Below are 12,561 nucleotides of genomic sequence, written 5' to 3'. Positions count from 1 at the left end.
AGGAACGAAGTGAATCACATGCCGGCCAGTCAAGTGTTCAGGAGCAGTAGTGCTGGGCTAGCAGGACTCCGGTGAACCGGGCTGTAGCGGACTACTATGGCTCATGGAAGCACAAGACTACATTTCCCCATAAGAGAGGCTACCAAGGATAAACAACTAGGTTGTCGGATCCCACACATACCAAGCATTTCAATCATACACAGAATATGCTCAATATGTGCAATACAACATGGCATCACAACAAGACTCTATGACTCAGAGTATTTATTCATTAGGCTCCGAGGAGCGAGATATTACAAACATGGGTCTCATGACCCAACATACAGAGCATACAAGCAACAAGCACATGCTGAAGCTTAACTTGTCTGAGTACAAACAACTACAAATGAAGAAGGTTGAGAAGCCTGACTATCTACAAGACCCTCCCAAGGGTACAAGATCATAGCTGAGGTAACAAGCTAAATGTCGAAGTCCACGCGGAACTACTAGCGAGACTGAAGTCTCTCTTCAAAACATAAATTAAGCCAATGTGAGTAAAAATGTACTCAGCAAGACTTACATCAGAACTAACTACATATGCATCATTATCAACAAAGGGATGGTGGGGTTTAACTGCAGCAAGCCAGCTTTGACTCGGTGGCTATCCTGAACTACGACTGCAAGTAACTCTTTTGCGGTGGCGCACACGAGCCCACATATTCACCATATCAATACTCCACTATGGATCCGCTCCCGTCTCCCTACGAGAAAGCCATCCATAGCACTCACGTTTATCTTGCGCATTTTAGAGTATCCACTTCCACTTGTCTATGAACTATGCAAGGGGTCCAAGTTTCCATATCCGAGGAATCCGGCTATTCGAATAGATAATGATAACCCTGCAGGGGTGTACTTCTTCACACATGCTCTCGCCACTTACCATCATGTACACATCGTGTATCTCGGCAACCTTCAAGCGGAAGCCTGGCGAGGGAGTCGGCCACGACCTGACTAACCAACAAGTCTCTAGTCCAGGTTTATCGCCTATTCGGGTTCCATCCGCAAGGAGATCTGGCCGGGGTGTCGCTCACGACCCCAAACGATGTGTGCAGGGTTCCCAAGCCGACCATCCGGGTGCCACTTGGTACACCGTGCCACTGTGCCTAGTCTGTCCCAAGCCCACCTGTACCGGGTGCCACTTGGTAGACTAATAACACTACCTACAAACACCAGAAACTAGTTGCAACTCCTGGACAGAGATCGAGTTGATTAATAAGTCGAGAGGTGTCGAGTTACCGGAACCCAATGTGTGGTAGTAACTGTTCATGGATCACAAACACAAAACTCAGTTCCTGAGGACGGCTGCAATGAGACAACCCACCATGTACTCCTACATGGCCTCTCACCTCTACCTTTACCAAATCGTGTTCAGACACTTAGCTCACACACAGTAGGACATGTTCATCACCATTCCAATTCATTCTCGATGAATCAGACCTGACTCAACTCTAAGCAGTAGCAGGCATGACAAACAAACATGAATGAGTAGGCACATCAGGGCTCAAACAACTCATACTCATGCTAGTGGGTTTCATCTATTTACTGTGGCAATGACAGGTCATGCAGAGGAAAGGGGTTCAGCTACCGCAGCATGTAACAGTTGAAACATTGTTTTCCTAATGCGGTAAAAGAGAGCAGGAGCGAGAGTGGGATTGTATCGGAATGAACAAGGGGGTTTTGCTTGCCTGGCACTTCCGAAGATAGCATTGGGTCTTCATTAGTGTCAACGATCAAATCATCGGAACGTCGTCTACTGAGAGGGGACAAACACCGGCAATAGAGGGAAACACAATCAATGCAATGCAACAATATGATGCATGAATGTGACATGGCAATATGTTGTTGATTGGCCTAATGCAACTAGCAACAAGTTAAATGGAGTTGGTTTGAACACTAGGTTTAAATTCAAACTCCATATGTGCTTTATTAAATGCCATTTATTTGAATTGTCCTAAACAGAGGATATAAGTTGCTCTAACATGCATGAAAATGCCATAAACAGATTCTTTGGATTTTTCTGATCATTTGTCATATATAATTTGTTTCATTTGGAGTTATGGTTGAATTTCTATGATTTTTAGTAGTTTATACTATTTTCTAGAATTTCCTAAATAAGAATAAATCCAGAAAAGGCATTACTGCGTCAGCATTGTGTCATGCTGACCTCAGCAGGTTAACAGACCCGGTCCAGGTCAAACCTGACCAGTGGGACCCACTGGTCAGTGTCTCAGTGCTGTTTAGGGACGCTGACGTGTGGGCCTAGTCAATGGTCACGTCAACATGGTCAATGCTAACATGTGGGGCCATTGGGATTAGTTAATACTAAGCAGAAACTTAATCTAAGCTTAATTAGGTGGCGGGGCCCTTCTGTCAGTCTCACTAGGTGGTAACTAACTGCGTCATTAGCCTAAACTAATCTGCCACGTCACATTGCCGGAGTTACGCCGGCGGTGACCAAAACGCGGCGGAGACACACTGGGTTGGCTCGGGTTTTGCCCACGGTCAACCAAATCGACCGTAGTTTGGTCCTACGCGTAGCTGGGACTCGCGCGCATCTGGTAGGGCAAATGGAAGGGGCTGGGGTGGAGCGAGCTTGCCGGAGTCGAGCTCGTAGTGGCGGCCAGCGTTCAGGTGTTGAGCGAGACCGGGCTACAGAGCACGGGGAGATGGATGGGTGTGTGCGTTATGCTCAAGGGAGTGCGGTCAGTTCGATGGTGAGCTCAGACGCGAGTGGCGGTGGCTAGAACAACGGCGGCGTTATGCGCGACTGAGCCGAGCTCTCGGCCATGGCGGAGATGCATCCTGGAGCTCGCGAACGCGAGGGGGAAGAGAGGGTTTCAGCACGGAGGCTCACAGCGGGTCTGGCAGCAACAACGGTGAGATGCTTAGCGGGCTCGGGGAGGCTTTGGAGTAGGCGAATCGTCGGCGGCGATCCACGGCCGAAGGTTGAAGACGGCGGCCTAGGCGAGGCTGCGGCGCATCTGGCGTCACGTGGCTTGGTCGAGAGGAAGAGGGAGTCACGGCGGAGCCTCTAGGCGGTACGGAGAGGGGTAGGGTGGCCGGTGGCGACGGTAACGGTGAGCGACGGCGACGGGTGTGTTCGGTCGTGCTCGGAGAGGGAACTAGAGGAGAGGGAAAGAGCTCCAGAGTGAGGGGGGAGTTAGAGGGGGTCGAGGGCGGTCCAGAGCGAGGGGACCAGCACGGGGAGGCCAAGCAGGAGGTGGCGCTGCTCGGCTGCGGCATGCCTGGCATGCAGGTGCTCCTACTGGCAGCAGCTTGAAGAAGCTCGCTGGAGCTAGTGGGTCGGACCTCTCTGGTGGGCTGGACCAGCAGGAGTTGGGCCAGGTGGACTGGACAGGTAAGCTACAGGTAAGGTTGCTCTGTTTTATTTTTCTGTTATGTTTTCTTTTGTTAAATATTCTGCCACTGTTCAAAATTCAAAACAGTGACAAAACCCTTTGAATAATTTTATGTTGCAAAATGGACATTTCCAAATGCACATAAAATGTTTCAAAGATATTTGAAATTATATTCTAGTTATATGAATATAACTCAAATTCAAATAGCTATTGATTTAAATTGAGAGTCCCAAAAATAAATCCTTAAAAATGTTCCTAAATTCTGGTTTGATATATAGCTCTTGCCAAAATTCTCAAACATTGCAAAAGGACATCTTGGAAACAAAGAATGAGATTTCCAGGGTTCTTTGCCCTTCTTTTATTTAAGTTTATGAGGCTTCCAGTTTCCTCAATTCCAAGTTTCAGAAATTTAGACATGATGCAAGCAAGATACAAACACTAGGCAGCACCAGAAGCTAGGGACGTGACAATAGTATTCGAGGAAAATATCTTGCTGGAATTCTCTGTGCTCCAGTGCTGATGTAAGTACCTGTTGTATATCACTATATTTTTACATCAGCATGTATTTTGTTAATCGGCCTGAATCTAACCTTTATTTGATCTAAAATTAGTTGTAGCAAAATGTTAAAGGCGCCAATGTTGATTTTTGTAAGGAAAACTGCCTGGTAGTTTTGCGTACTGAGCTGCATGAATGTGCTATCTCATATCACACACATTACTGAATTGTAGTGTTTCTCTGGTTGCCCATTCATTCATTGTGTCAATGTTGCTTTCGTATTACCTTACCTGGCTGATGATAGTTGTGCCATATTGTGCTAATTTGGTGTAGGCTAGTTGCCCAAACGTTCGTTGTGTCAATGTTGCTTTCCTATTATCTGACTTGACCAATGATAGCAATGCTAGTGTGTTAATTTTGTGCAGGCTGCTGAAGATAAGAAGACAAACTCTGAAAACAGCAAGGCAACCCCATTGTTTCTTTCCAGTAAATCTAGGCCAGGTAATATGGCAATAACTCATGATTAATCTGTTTGGTTCCCGTCCTAATTTATGTTATGATGCAGTGGTCAAGACACTCTCCACTATCAATAATACAAGTCTGCCAAAATCGCCATCTGAATCTGTTCAGTATCCTCTGTCTCGAATGCGACGGAATAAATGTATGTTTGTGAACCAATTAATGGCTGAAGCAATGATGGAAATGGTGGATGAATCAGAGGTGCAGAGTCGTGCGACACAACAACTGATCAATGTTTTCAAAGACTGTGGCAAAGCAGCAAGAACTTGCCCACATGCTTATGGGCGTCATTTGTGCTGAGGTTGCAGATTGTGACGTTGTAGATGGTTAGGTTCTGCTCATTTATTTGCACTGGCATCAATCTTTGATTGCCCAGTGGATGTAATTTCCTGTAATATATTCTGGATGTGCAACGTTATTCCCTGTATGCCGTACCTTTGCTCGTCGTAATGGACTCAAATTATCTAATTTGGCCTAAAGACATGAATGAACTTTAGTGGGCCCATTAAGTTAATGGGCCGTTACTAGGCCGAAAGTTAATGGTCGGCCCTCTTACCTCCCAGGTCGTTAACAGGCCGACATCGAAGCGGGCAACAGGTGGCCCCAATTTATTTCACGGGCCGTTAACAGGCCATTACTAAGTTTGGGCTACATATGGCCCAACTATACTGTAGGCCTTTAGCAGGCCAAAAGAGACAGCAGGCTTGTATTGGACCATGAAGAGCATGGGCCGCTAAGAGGCCGAAAGTCAGGTCGTATTGTACACGGCCCAACTGTGTTGTGGGTCTTTAGGAGGCCGAAAGAGAAACCGGGCTGGTATTGGACCATGAAGGGCATGGGCCGTTAAGAGGCCAAAACTAAGATCCGACTACAAATGGCCCAACTCATTTATGGTTCGTTAACAGGCCGAAAGGCACACAGGGCCGGGAATTGGCCAACACTTAAATGGGTCGCTAAAAGGCAAAAACTCAGGTCCGACTACAATGGGTCCAACTGATTTATGGGCCGTCAACAGGTTGAAAGTGACACCGGGCCAGAAATTGGCCCAACACTTAAATGGCCGCTAAAAGGCCGAAACTCATGTCCGACTACAAATGGCCCATCAGATTTATGGGCCGTCAACAGGCTGAAAGACACACCGGGCCGGAAATTACCCCAACATTTAAATGGGTCGCTAAAAGGCCGAAAGATGTACATCCTGAAAATTGGCCCATCCATTAAATGGGCCGTTAACAGGCCGAAATCTCATCGGGCCGATATTGAGCCCAAATATATAGCGGGCTGTTAACGGGCTCGAACTGATGATGGGCTACAATGGTGTCAAATCTTTAACGGGCCGAATTGGCACGTCTCGTATGGGCCGTGGGCTTAAATGGACCTGACACAAGTAGGCCTTATATGGGCCGGCCTGCTAACTTTTACTGGGCCGGCCTTTTCACCGGAATGGGCCACTGTTGGGCCGTGCCACGTGTCGACCTATCATAGGCGCCTCCTGTTCAATGAGTGGATGACATCTGTCCCAACGATGAGCCGACACATGTTTCCTCTAGCCAATGATGATTTTACACGTGGAAAATCCCCATTGGTCGGTGCTGTTAACGGGTTATCGGATCCAAAACCCGACTCGATAGCTTAACGACGTTTCATTACGGTGGATGCCACGTGTCGGTCACCCTTGACAAAAGCACTTCTGTGACGCGCGATTTATCATCATGGAAGTGGACACTTCCGTGATGATAATTTTGATAATGTCATGGAACACTTCTACGACAGCACAGGTATGACTATCTTGATTCTGTCATAAATTTGTCTTGGATGTACATGCATGACAAAAAAAGCGACCTACTGTGACAAACACGTATCATCACGGAAGTGTATTTTTTTTATAGTGCTAATGATGATATATTTTGACATCTTATTTTGCATTAAGTTGTGGTAAACTCTTCTGACATGACCAGGAAATCTGAAGTTTGCACAAATCAGTTGCTGATGGAATTGATGCAAGAGATGGTTTTCCACATCATCTCGCTCCTGTTTTCCCTGCCAACCACGTTGTCATGTTATTCAGGTTGGACTTAAATAGGTCGGCCTATCTACCAATTAGCACATCTCTCAAAAGTTTGCACAAATTAGTTGTTGATGGAATCAAAGCAAGAAATGGTTTTCCACATCATCTCAATTTAAGCATCATTTAAAAGTTAGTTGTTTTTTCTTTCTTGTCATCTTCAGTTCACCTCTGACATTGATATGCATTCAAACTCCAATTAGATGTTAATGCACAATTATTCCTTTTCTAACAAACTTATTTTCATTGTCCATGAAACTTGAGAAAATCACTCGCAAGTTTTTGAGGGAATTCTGGTATTGACAAGAAATATAGAACTGTGCAATTCACAAGTAAGGTAGCATCGATTTCTCCCTAAAAAAACTTGTGCCCACAATAGCAATAAATATGCTCTTTTGCACTTCTCATAAATTAGTGTCAATGGATATTTGCCTGTTTAATCAACTAGGATTGAGTGGTCTTTGTGCTAATGCTTATCTGTTATGAAGAAAATTGTTGGGATTTTTTCTTGCATCTGTAAGGTTCTAAAAACTGCAGTATCACTCGATATACTTGGGCTCGTTTTTTATTTTTCTGGGAAACCTGAGGAACACCTGGACATTTCCCACAAGTCTTAGTTCGGTTCAAATATGGAGAAGATTTCAGCCTACCTAGATTTTGATATTGTTATGTTAATCTCGTCCATGAACTTCTATCAATTTCAGATTAAGGACACACCCTTCAGAAATTATTCAGACTGCCATATCTACAGTTTATGTCATGAATTCCATAGCTCATGTTCAGAAGATCGATCCCTCTGTGCTCTGTTGCAGATCTTCGACACATTGAAATAGCTTGCTCAAATTTGCCATCATGCTGGCCTGATAGAACGTAAAGAGAAGACTGATATTATCTTGAAAACAGTCTGTCGTACATTCATTTTCTAATTATAGGTTATGCACCCAAATGCTGAAAAAGAGATGATGTACTAATATGTGGTACTTCTGCGAAAAAGTTTATTCAGTACGCGAGCCAAATATTAGGTACCTTGGCCTGGTAAGGTATATTTTTTTAAGACAATTAAGTCGTATTGGAAGATGGAATGAGAAGATTAATTCTTTGAATATGTGATTGCAATCGAATGCAGCCAGGTCACACGCACACAAACTTGGTTAGTTTGGCCTCTTTACATATGTCATTATTCACAATCTCAATGCAGCCAAGTCACATGGGCCAGGTCTGCGTTGACCTATGTCTCTTTGCTATGCTGATGTCTCTCCAGAAAATCATCATCATTACGCCAGTCACACATTGAGGTACAAAATGACGTCTACCACATCACTACGCCATGGCTCTCTGGAAATCATCTCTGCGACATTGCCTCTCTCCAAGCATCCAGGTAAGTCGACCAATTCCATACCTCGTTTTTCATTGTCGAAATCTAACAAACCTTAAATTTCACCCACTGTTCATTTAATAGAACATACGGCTTTGCCCGCAAGAAACATGAATTTGTTTGCCTCACTAAACTGGTTACCTCTCTATTTGGTCTGAGTATGGATCAGTGGTTCAGAACAATATAAGGGAGCTGAAGACAAAAATTGCATGGAGTGATGTTTTTGAACAATAATAAAATGTAACATAATCTCCTAGAAACGAATCAATTTGGGAAAGCACAATAAAGCCCTCAGAAGATGTTTTAACTACACTCAAACTAAATATGTAGCCTTTGCATGCACAATATGAGTGAACTATGTAGCGCTAACAAGAGAGGTTAATTTTTCTGTTTATATATGCGAACTATGTATGGGTTTCTGCAGTTTTCATTAAAAGAATCCTTTCGACAACACATGTCAAAGCATCTTATGGAAGGACAGAATTGGTTAAAGCACATGCCCAAGCTGTCAAACTATCTATCAGAAGTGAGCATTCAGATGTTCAATTGATACTCATACATGGAGGGACAGAAGTGGCTAAACTGCAGAAATGTTAGGTCTAATGGAGAGCGGCGTTTTGGTGCCTCCTTTTGTTCGTAATATATATTTCAATATTGCACATTTGACAAAGAAGATATATAAGTAAGTACTGATCATTCATTGGTTCCGAACTAAAACAATTAACTGATTTAGTGAGTATTAAAATTGTGTTAGGAAAGAACTGCACAAATGAATTCCAAGCACTCCCCTAATATATATCATAAGGTTTGTTGGGAGGTTAATTTGTAACCATGTAATATTTTAAAAAATTCAGGTTGGGAGCTTAATTTGTAATATATAATATGTGCTCCCTTTGTAAAGAAATATAAGAGCTTTTAGATCACTACATGTTCTAAAAGGTCTTATATTTGTTTATATAGGGAGTAACAATTAGCATTTTGTTAAGTTCTGTTGCAAGATATCTTTACAAGTAGATCTACTGATAAGTACTCCCTCTATAAGCAAATTTGTTTACATGGGAAATATCATATATCATGCAGTCCATGTTATTTGATATTGTTGCCACAGATCTTTATTTCAATCTACGCACACACAACTTTCTGTTTAAAATAAGCAAAATTTTGGTTTCTGCCAAAATAATTAGACAAAACAAGATACCAATTATAGGCACCATATTGATGTCCGTGACATGTTGATCCACAAAATTAATTAGCTCAGAGTTATCTCTGGCATGCGATGGTGAAGTTAGAAAACTCACTACACAACATTCGGGGACAGTCGGACAGAAATATAACCTAGGGAGCTAATTGAGATGAGGACAACCGGGTTGGCAGCAGCAACAGACGAGTAGGGTGGGTGGCATTAGAAGGGGCGAACTTGAGTGTCTGTGGTGTCAATCCTTCAGTGGTCACCGCACTCGGAGAAGGTGGTGGTGCTATGGTGAGTAGCAGGTCGCATCGCCATGGCGTTCCTACCGGCGCGATGGTGTGCACTCCTTGGCACTAGGAATCGGTTGGGTCGACCTCGTCATGGAGATTGACGGCGTGACTTCGCGACTATGCTTGCGCAGCTCAGCTGGGGTAGAAGACAGGGCTCGACGACGAGTGTGTCATCCCTCCTTGCCACGCCCCAAAACTGTGTCCTAGGTCGTCCAACCCACATAAGAATGAGTCGGCAACGTGGCCGACACTAATGGAGAGCTAATATCCCTACTGCACCTCCCGGTTAAATCTCGTTGCCCTTGATGCCAGACCGGCGGATGGGTGGGCTCGGTGTCGAGGCGACAACATGAGAGGTTGTTGGGGAGAAAGGGAGGCGGGAAGAAGAGGGGGTGGGTGACGCCATGGAGGGGAGGACAGGCAACAGGGAGAGGAGAGTGTGAGCTTCGCCTTGGCGTAGAGCGGAGGTGTTGGGGGAGAGATGGAGGCGACAACGCTATGGTGGGGAGATGAGATGTGGCAGCGCCCGGTGGCTGGTTGGCTGTGTGAGGAGAGCAGGAGGCGGTTGTGGGGTGAGTGAGTGAGAGGTGTGAACTTTTTTCCTTAAAGAAAAGGAGAAATGAGCAGTTGCTATGAGGTGACATAAGTGCCTCATAGCCTAGCCTACAATTAGAGAGAAGACCATTCAAGTGACCTATAGGTAGCCTACAATTTATTGCTTACGAATATCGGGATGCGAATCACATGGTATTATGCAAATGAAGCTAAAGACAACATTCCTCACATTATTGTATGCAAGTAAATCTTAGTTTATAATAGAAAAACAACTGATCATTGCTCTCTATGTACACATCGTTCAGTTAGATTTTTATGAACTTACATCGCAAGTGAAGTGGACTTCAATTGCTTTTTGATTGCTATGGATTATCACTTCTATACATGTATTATGCTTATATATGTAACCGGAAAAAAATCTACGGCCCGTGACAACGCATGAGCATTCTACTAGTTTACAATGTTCTCCGGACCAGAACCAAGCCAAACCACAGTTTTAGTACAAGGTGCACTGATTATGTCTTAGTGTTACCTCTGAATGTTACGAGATCCTTTATTTTCTCCGCATTACGAGATCCCGAAATTATGATGGGATAACAATTAAACTAAAAAACGTGTGAATAGGAGAAAAATTCTTGTACTCAGACAAAGTCTTATCTTTTTTTCTTCACAGACTTTCAAGATGCTCATGGCATGTCGAGCCAGTCACCTTTTTTTTACAAAAGACAACACCGTTTAAAGAAACTTCTTTAGTCCGAAATGTGTATGAGACTATGAGTACGAAACAGAGGTGTGCAGATAAGAAAATAGAAATGCAAATCAGAAGGCGAGTCCAGATCCCTTGAGCCTGTCTTTGGTGATCTGATCCATGTTTTCCCCCATCTCTCGGCTCATGTGGTTCGCCCAGTCCCCAACTTGTCCTTTTCTAAAGAAGGCTGAATTAGCAGGAAACCTGTGATCTCCGTGATCATTGACAACACTTACCTGGTTAACCTGTAGGCTCGTCACTGTCTCAAAGCTGCAGAGCCTCGCCACCTCTTCCGGGACACCAGAGCTTTCCTCCTCCTGGCTGAAAGGGACACGGAGGAACGCTGCAAGCTTTTGCACGACTCTCACCGAGTCTTCCTTGATCTCTTCGTACTTCAAGAAAAGGACCTTGTCCGGCGTCACCAAGCTTGCCTTCCAGTACTCCAGGTAGTGCTCCCAGAAAGGCCCGTAAGGCGAGAGCCCCCGGCAGAACAAGTCGTAGGCTTTGTCCAGCTCCATGGTGGAACCGTGGAAGATCTTGTTGTCGAAGTGCCACTGCCACCGAGACACGAACGTGTCCTTGGGGTCTCGGCAGAGGTACACGACGCGACGGCCGCTGGATGGGCTCATCTCCGGCGGGAGCAGCGACATGGGAATGTGCGTGGAGAGAAGCCGAGGAGACGCAAGTGCATTGAGGTCGGTATGGTCCCCGCCCGGGCCGTGGAACTCGATGCTCAGCACGAGCTGGTGAGGGTGGTGGGTGAGGAGGGGGTGGTCGCCGAAGCCGTACCGGCTTCGGTTGGTGATGGCGAAGGCGAGGGCCTTGAGCCAGGTGGTGCCGCTTTTGGGCTGTGTGGCAAGGATGATGTCGTCATCCCGGGGCTTCATGGTGGCCTGGGCCAGCAGGATCCGCTCCAGCACCGTGGACCTCAGCCAGTAGTTCTTGTACAGAACGAGCGGCCCCGAGCACCAGTCATCACTACTTGTTGGGAGCGTGGATATCAAATCTTTGGGGCTTATTGATTTGGATGGTGCAGCGCTCATGGTAGCACCGTCTTCTACCTTGGAAGGAGCCTGAGCCATGTCCCCCTTCTTGCTGTACGGTGAGGCAGTGGAGGTGCCATATTATAGGGACAAGGCGTGGTATATACTACATTGCATTATTTTCTTTTCATTTTCTTTCTAAATTGCAGTTAGTGGCAACTGGATACCTAACTCGCATTAGATGGTTTTGTTATGAGCAGCGGGTACAACCACTGAAACTCCTCTGACCGCCAGGTACAGCGAGGCAATCGATGCGTATGATCGAGCTGCCCTATTTTACGAGGAAAAGGCGTGTTAGTGCACTTTTCTTTTTCCAAATTATATAGTAGTACTAGTCGTCAGCGGCAACAGGGTAACCTTTTTTCTTAAAAAGCAATCATGGCTAGTTTTGTTAAAATTAAATAATTGTACATTGTCTCCGAGCTTGCTGATCAAGGTGTCAGGCGACGCGTTCATCCAAACAAGAGAAAGTTCAATATAAAAACTATGATTACTTAGCTCATATGCCGCTTGATTAGATGGCCGATAACAATGTTTAAAGATGATCTTTCCTATTGACATAGTTGTGTCTACACACTCCATGAAATAGCTGGCGTCACATCCCACCAACCATCTAGACTGTTCGGTGCAAAAGTTGATCACTTGCATAGAATCAGACTCGGCTTCTAGAGTCTAGACCATTGAACTCTAGAGAATTGGCCAAGTCAAGTCCATCTCTCATGGCCATAGCTTCATTTGTAACCACATGAGCAGCAAAAGATATATACTTGCATTGAGCAGCTATAAAGTTATCATTGTCACCTCTCAGGACAGTTGTTATTCCTTCGTTCTCATAGAATGTTGCATCCGCATTTAGCTTAACGAATTTTGGGTCCCGTTTACA

At 44.9% G+C, this 12,561-nt stretch overlaps 1 pseudogene; it reads right to left on the bottom strand.

Moving 5' to 3' along the window:
- Positions 1-10,577: 10,577 nt before the first annotated feature.
- LOC125531100 (cytosolic sulfotransferase 15 pseudogene) lies at positions 10,578-11,718 on the bottom strand (annotated as a pseudogene).
- Between the last annotated feature and the right edge of the window lie 843 nt (positions 11,719-12,561).

Source organism: Triticum urartu, chromosome 6A (genome assembly GCF_056163025.1).
Source record: "Triticum urartu cultivar PI428250 chromosome 6A, HENAU_Tu73, whole genome shotgun sequence".
Taxonomy (NCBI): domain Eukaryota; kingdom Viridiplantae; phylum Streptophyta; class Magnoliopsida; order Poales; family Poaceae; genus Triticum; species Triticum urartu.
This window is presented reverse-complemented; position numbering and strand designations above follow the sequence as displayed.